The 6486-nt window shown below is 37.8% G+C and overlaps 1 pseudogene; it reads left to right on the top strand.

Moving 5' to 3' along the window:
• The first annotated feature begins 5141 nt into the window (after positions 1-5141).
• Positions 5142-5869, top strand: LOC102820257 (annotated as a pseudogene).
• Positions 5870-6486: the final 617 nt, after the last annotated feature.

Genomic DNA, 6486 nt, shown 5'->3' with positions numbered 1-6486 from the left:
AGAATTTTCAAGTTGAAGAACATCATGCCAAAGTAAGAAGACTTGAAAGTAAAAAGATCCCATATCGAGTCTATTGGCTATTGATTGCTCAGGGTCTTCCCATTCTCTTCCGCAGTGAGTTGTAGGATTAGCAAGGAGTTTCTAAATGATTTCTCCAATGGGTACTTTCATGAAAAGGATGACTATCTAAAGAGATTCCTAGGTGTCCTCGGTGATTAACCTAGGAATATCCCAGCCATCCAATTAGGGTAAAGCCCAACCATACGTTTCATCTGGGGTTTGGTTCCAATATTCTCGGATACCTTGATTCCCTACATAAAAATATATATGTATGAGGGTGAGTAAAAAATTATCCACAGTATGGTTATATTAAAACTGTTCAAGGCTGATGACAACATGGAGCATACAAGTGAAATGATGCTGTTGACTAGACAAGTGATTATGTGGCAAATCATTTGCAAATCAGCCATGGCTCTGCCTATGAAATAACACACTACATATAGACTAGGGTTTTGAATAGTTTGTGTGAGATGGGTACTGAAACAACTCACGGAAGAGAATACACAGAAGTGTTTGGACATCTGCAAACAAAATTTGGATCAATACTCAAAGGAAGGTAGAAGTTTCTTTAAAAAAAAAAAATCATTACTGGTGACAAGACATGGATTCATCACTATGAACCTGAGAGTAAATGGCAGAGTATGGCATGGAAACAATGGAAACATCCTTGGTTGCCGACCGAACACTATCAGGAAAAAGGTTCAACAATCAACAGTGCTTGTTATAGTGAGATGCTCACTGAGGAACTGATGCCTAAACTTCAGATTAAACACCGAGGACTGCTATCCAAGGGCATTGTGATCTTTCATGACAATGCACATCTGCACACTTCTGCCCACACTGTTGACACTCTGCAAAAACTTCATTTTGAGGTGTTAAAGTATCCTTCCTGTAGTCCTGATACTGTTCCACTGGACTTTCACCTGTTTGGCCCCCTGAAAGCAGCCCCTCAAGGATGAAGATTCACCTCTGATGAAGAAATCAAGACAGTGGTGAATTTGTGACTCATGGCTCAGCCTAAAACCATTTTTAATAGTGAAATACAAAAGTTTGTTGACAGATGGGACAAAGTGTATTGAAAAGTAAGGAGATTATGTCAAAAATGATATATTTGTCTTTTCTAAAAGTTGATTAAAGTAAATTCTACAGCCAGAATGTGTATAATTTTTGACTCACCCATATATATAAATATGAGGGAGTCCTGTGGGTTAATGCGCTGGACTGCAAAGTCAGTTTGAACTACAAGGTCGGTGGTTCAAGCTCACCAGAAGTGCCTTGGAAACCCTACACAGGGTCACTATGGGATGGAACTGACATGACAGCACTTAACAACAACAACATACGGGATGAAAATCACACCCTGTTCATTATGTGGAAAGGGGATGGTTTAATTTATCTGCATAAGTCAATTTTCTGTTAGCTCTTGGTACATGATCACAATTGGATACAGAAGAGGCCAAGAGATCTGAATTCCACAGATCATGGAAAGGGATGGTAGATCCAGCATTCAATGAGTTTACTGGCACTGACAATTTAATAAATGCATTTCTCTCCAAGAATTAGAAAAGGCTACTGAAAAAAAGAAGTACAAAGCCTTAAAAAAAACCTTCATTATGAATAGAATTACAAGGAAAAATGATCACAGGTAAGGCCACAATTGTAAAGTGAAGCTCACATAATTCAACAAGATTCATGGAGTCTTGTTCCATGATCTTGGGGTTAGCTATCTACCTCAGATGTTGTCTTCTTCTGGCCACAAAGACATTTGAAGGTAATCTTTAAATCTTCAGAAGACTGACTAGTCCAAAGAGGATATTTGGCCCTCATGAGTTGTGACACATAGATCCAAAGTTTAAATTCTTCAAGTTTGATGAGAAGTAAGCATCATCCCTTCCACCGAAGCTCAACTGAGTCCTTTAGTTGATGTCTCTTCCAATATATGCCTATTCCTTACTTATCAATATGGTTAGGTTCCAAAGACTAGTTATTATGCAAAAATAGAGGATGACTGCATCACTACATAATAGCCGAACCACTGAGAATTATGATTCAAATTTATACCTAACATTAACCATCACAGCCAGTGTTATTCTTGCCTACTCTCAGTGTTTGTTACTGCCAGACATACGTCATTAATATGCAAAATAGTCAGATTGTAGAATATTGTCATAAATGTGAAATGTCAGATAAGAAGATAGTTGATAAGTGAGCAGCAGGTATACATATTCCCCCAGTGCTGTGTTTGACAGGCTTCAAGAGTCCAGTTTTTGGTCACTGAAGCTTCTTTCACCTATGAAGATACTCTTCAGCATACTGCATTAAAGATTGACAATGTTGTTGTTGTTGTTAAGTGCTGTCGAGTCGATTCTGACCCATTGCAATACAGGGTTTACAGGGTTGTAAATCTTTACGGGAGCAGAATGCCTTATCTTTCTCCCGCGGAATAGCTGGTAGTTTCAAACTGCTGACCTTAAGGTTAGCAGTCCAATTCGTAACCACTACACTACCAGAGCTCCTTAAAGATTGGCAATACTCTAGTAAAATTAAGACAGTATCCTTTCAGTTCTAGTCCATAATTTAATAACAGTATCTTGATAACATTCTGCCATTTTTCATGTCTCAATCTTGTCCATCTGGGCCAAATGTTGGTGTTTTAGAAGTTATTCTAAAGTTAATTCTCAAAGGTTGGAATTGGCAGTAAGTAAATTTGGTGAGTTCCTGATTTTATTTAAGTGCAGAAATAATTGAGAGGTACCTCATTTGGCTGTCATATCAGCAAGGCTGTTCTCTCTAATTTCTTTAGTTTAGGGTAGTCCTTTCTGCTTCTGCACCTTGGATAGCCTCTTGCAAACTCATAAGTCCCTAGATACTACATTATGATCTGGGAGATAAAACAATATTAGGCCAATTGAGTGTTTAAGAGCAAAATTGTCAGTATGAGGACTAAGGTGCACCTGGCCATGGTATTTTCAATAGCCTCATATGTATGTGAACAGTTGGAAAATGAATAAGGAAGACCACAGAAGAATTGATGCATTGAGTTAAGGTGTTGGAGAAGCACAAACCAATCTGTGTTGGAAGAAGTACAGCCAGAGTGCTCCTTAGAAGCCAAGATGGCAAGACTTCATCTCTCACATTTCAGACATATTATCAGGATAGAGCAATCCCTGGAGAAGGACATCATTCTTGGTAAAGTGGAGGGTCAGTGAAGAATAGGAAGACCCCCAAGGAGATGGAATGAGCAATGAGCTCAAGTATAATGACTATGAGGATGGCTCAGGAGTGGGCAGTGTTTCTGTCCTTCTGTGTATAGGGTTGTTATTAGTTGGAACTGACTAGCTGGCCCCTAATAACAACAACCAATGGCACCTAACAACAACAACAGGCCAAATGACTGAAATGATCCACAAAACCTTATATCCTTTGAGCCAAGGACGCAAGTCCCATGAGGCATTTGTACATATGTAGCACCAGTAACTGTTTTTCAAGTGCCTCAGAAATAGCAACAATTTCACCAAATCTAAGATTGTGTGTTATTAATATCAACAGAGCAACATTCATCTATCAATGCACAAACTCCTTCTTGGGAATGTAACAGGAAATCTAATGCTATTCTATTTGTAAAATCATAGTTCAAACATCAGAACGTCTCTAGTTATGGTCTTTACAATTTTGAGAGGTTTGTCAACAGAACTTACAAGTAACAATACCTAAACCTATTTAAAACTTAATGATTTCCTTTAACGCAAAAACCAACTGTTTCAGTAACTAATAACACTATGTTGGCTGTAGACTATCTGGTGGTAAGGATTTTTCCTATCTCCTAAATCTCCTGAATGGGAATGCAGTAGCTCTGTTTAATATGCACTGGACTGTGAACTATAAGGTCTCCACCAGATGTTCCCCAGGAGAAAGATGAGGCTTTCTGCTCCTGCAAAGATGTACAGCCTCAGAACCAAATAGAACAACAGTTCTCCTGGTGTGGTGCTACAGGATAAGCACTGGGCCCAGAAACCTTATACTGGGTCACTATGAGTGGGAACTGACTCAATGGCACTTAACTACAACATTCTTCTTTCATGTTTTCAAGGTCTCTTTTCAAGTTTTAATTTTACTTTCTTTTCATATTTCTTAGTTCTCCTCTTGGTTAATTGGTTATATATATAAACACATAGAAATAGCACAACAAGAATGAGTCCAAATGTACAGGCAAAAAACACATTAACTAGCTAATTTATGGGGGGAAAGGAAAACAAAAATGGTTTTTATATATTCAGAAAATAAACAGAGCATTAAAATACCAGCAATATTCATATAGAAAACCCATCGTAATCCTTTAGCCAACTCAGTCCTATGGAGTTAACTTTTGTTCTATACAATTCAGGAGCAGCAACAACCTGTTAACCCATCAGCTTGTACACAAGAGTTCTGGAAATCTTGCTTTAGCCTAGGCGTATTCATGTTTAAATTAAGACAGTCCATTTTGTAGGTCTACTGTAGTTCATCTTTTGTTGAAATATTTTGGCTAAACATTTTCAGCAAGTCAGCAAGTGAAAATTTATCTTCAGATGGCAAAACTTACTATGGACATGATTAACTTACAATAATAATATTTCTTAAGAGTGAAAGGCCTGATGAGAATTAGTTATAAAAGTACTGCAAAACCAAATAACCTTAAAAAAAAACCAAAAACCTTATTTTCAAAAAACTGCAGATACACACACACACACACACACACACACAAAAAAAAAAAACTGCAGATAGAAAAAAACCAAACCAAACTATTGCATCAAGTCAATTCCAACTCATAGTGGAGGGTTTCCTAGGCTGTAAATCTTTATAGGAACAGAAAGCCTTATCTTTTTCCCACAGAGAGGCTGATGGTTTAGAACTGCCTACCTTGCAGTTAGCAGTCCAGTGTTTACCCTATAGTGCCACTAGAGTGCCTTATAATACCATATGTTGTTGTTAAGTGACATAGAGTTAGTCCCAACTCATAGTGAGTTGGAAACTCTGTTCCACCAAGTAGGAAAAGGTATATCTTTCTAGAGCTGTCCCCTTGCTGTTTTGAATCCTAAAAGATGTGGAGTGTGCTGCTGCCTCCCCTAAATGAAAGTGATGTTGAGTTGAATTCTGAAGATGGAAAGGCCACATCCGAAAACTCCAAACTTCACTTACAGGAGGTAGAAAAACAGATAACCAGAAACACAGAAATCTTAGCTCTCCCCACAGGTGGACTGAAAACTGAAACCGGGACAAAAACAAATGTCTTTGAATAATGCCCTGTTGGGATTTCTGTACAAGTCTGGAATAAATTTCAAGAATTGCATAAAAAGCATTCTGAACAGAAAATCTCAGGCTCAAGATTCAAGAGGAAAAGAGGAAGGTGTTACAGGGACAGTGAATTGAAGACTGAAGAGGCATCTCATAGGAACTAAGCCTCAAATGAAGCCCAGTGGAAGGAACTGACTGGTATTCTGGAGTCAATGGTAGGTTTGATGCCCCTTTTAAAAAGAAAAAAAGTTGACAAGTCAGGTCTTGAAAAGTGCATAGAGCAGGCTGTGGGCAAGAGGAATATTGATTGAGACAACTGAAGAACTTAGTAACCCACTAGCTACTCAAGAGCTTGGCATTAAAATGGAGGAAATGATTGCCTACCATAATTTTGTAAAAGCAAAAAGGATGCTGAAAATTTACAAGTGGTTCAAACAAACAAGAAACTTGCATGGGATTTGAAGCAAAGAAGAGATGGAAACCCAAAAGCAATATGGTATATTGTAACTTGCCAGAGTTTTTCAAGATCTTTTAGACTCCCAAGGGTACAATTTACTGAAAATATCTTCTTGCTGATTCTAAATATGCCAAGAAGCTGATAGAAGTAGACAAGATTCAGGAGTTGATTATCAGACCTTTTCTATCTTTTTCTAAAGAGCTTTATCCTGTGGAAACAGAGTGTTGGGACAGGATATCTAATTATGACCACAGGAAGAAATGAGAGGGCAGCTCTAGGATAAAGTCACTTGTGCTTTGTGTTCATTTGCTACAGCATAGTTTGTGAGCTCCTTGCTTGGTTTATCTGTACTTACCCTGCAATTTGATTTTTAAGATTGGTGTTTGTTTGTAATGGCTTGGTTGTAAGTGCTAAGAACGTCTCACTTGGAACTTTCTTTTACTGATGATTTTTGCCATCATAGCTTTATAGAGATGATTACTGGCTCTTTATTGGGAGGCAGTAGACTTGATATTTCAGAGTCACAAGGTAAAAGCAATTTTTGTGTAACTTCAGATTAAGTAGTTCAGTAAAAAAACATCATATATACTAGAGTACTTGAAGGATGATTTACAGTCAACTTTGTTTGGAGATGTCTTCTTAAATCTCTCAGCCATGATTTTCTTTAAATTACAAAACAGCTCTTAGAAGAGAAA

The sequence above is a fragment of the Chrysochloris asiatica genome, unplaced genomic scaffold (assembly GCF_000296735.1).
Source record: "Chrysochloris asiatica unplaced genomic scaffold, ChrAsi1.0 scaffold00052, whole genome shotgun sequence".
Classification (NCBI taxonomy): domain Eukaryota; kingdom Metazoa; phylum Chordata; class Mammalia; order Afrosoricida; family Chrysochloridae; genus Chrysochloris; species Chrysochloris asiatica.
This window is presented reverse-complemented; position numbering and strand designations above follow the sequence as displayed.